This window comes from Orycteropus afer, unplaced genomic scaffold, assembly GCF_000298275.1.
Source record: "Orycteropus afer afer isolate SDZICR_OR568_19922 unplaced genomic scaffold, OryAfe1.0 scaffold00300, whole genome shotgun sequence".
Taxonomy (NCBI): domain Eukaryota; kingdom Metazoa; phylum Chordata; class Mammalia; order Tubulidentata; family Orycteropodidae; genus Orycteropus; species Orycteropus afer.
Window position 1 is genome coordinate 1574544 of NW_006921887.1, and position 1296 is coordinate 1575839.

Sequence of the window (1296 nt, forward strand, 5' to 3'; positions counted from 1 at the left end):
CTGCCTCTTCTTGTTCTGGAATTCCAATGAGGTGTATGTTGTTTCTTTTCATGTCATACCATATAACTCTTAGTTTCTCTTCATTTCTCTTAAATCTTTGTTCTGATTTTTCTTCATACAGACTGGTATCAAGGGATTTATATTCTAGTTGGGAAATGTGTTCTTCAGCCACTTGTAGCCTATTCTTTTGTGCTTCCACTGTGTTGTGTAATTCTGTAATTTTGATATTCATCTTCTGGATTTCTAACTGCTGTTTTTTTATGCATTCTGATTGTGTATTAATCTTGTCATTTTGTTCTTGAATGGTTTTCCTGAGTTCTTCCAGGGTACTGTCTGTGTTCTCCTTGATTCTGTTTGAGGTTTCCTTAAGCTCTTGTAGAGTTCAATAAACATACTTTCCAAATTCCTTCTTGGATAATTCTATTGCCTCCTCTTCCTCTATGTTTATTGAGACTTTTATTTGGGATTTTATTTCTATTGTCTTATCCTGCTTTTTTTTTTTTTTTTTAATTTAGGTTGCTTGTTGTTTCCTAGACATTCTGAGGCTGTCTTAACTGTTAGTTATGTACTGATTTTTCTTTGTCTTGATTTTATCATTTCATGTTTTTGCAAAGGTAGAGCTGGTGTATTTTATTTTTTTGGTTATCAATTCAGGTGTGCTGGGTTGCTCTGTAGTTTTCTTTGTGATAATGGACTCACTGTGTGGGATGTGGATGCAGGTCTCTGTTCATCATGAAGGGTTTTAGGATTTAAGCTGGCAGGTGTTGTGGTGGTTTAATGTGGTTTTTCTGTTGGATGAGGCAGGGGAGAGACAGGGAAAGGAGGAAGAAAAGGGGAAAAAAAAAAAAAAAAAAAAAGCTCCAAGTGCTACTAGCTATTTCCAGGGCTTTGAATAAGCTGTTAATGATGACATTATACTGTTACTCACAGGCCCACAGCTCAAGTTTGGCAAAGACCTCAATGGTTAGGAGGTTGCTGCTTTCTGCTAGGTTCAGACAGCTGCAAAAACCCCATAGTCCAAGACCCTCATGCCAAAAAGCTGTCCAGGAGTAGCTGCCTTGATCTGTGTTGTGAGTTCATTCCATGGCCCACTGACTTGTGGCATGTTTCCCTCTCTGCTCCCAACTCAGCAGCACTTGGAGCCAGAAGGGTCTCTGTTCCCTCCTTGTGGTCCTGAGTTTAGTGATAAAAGTGGGTGCTGAAGGTAAATCTGTGGAGTGTCACAGGTCCTCTGGTGTGTTCTCTCCACTGCCCCAGTGAGCCCTCTGATGTCCCTTCTCCCCCCAGCCAGTCAGC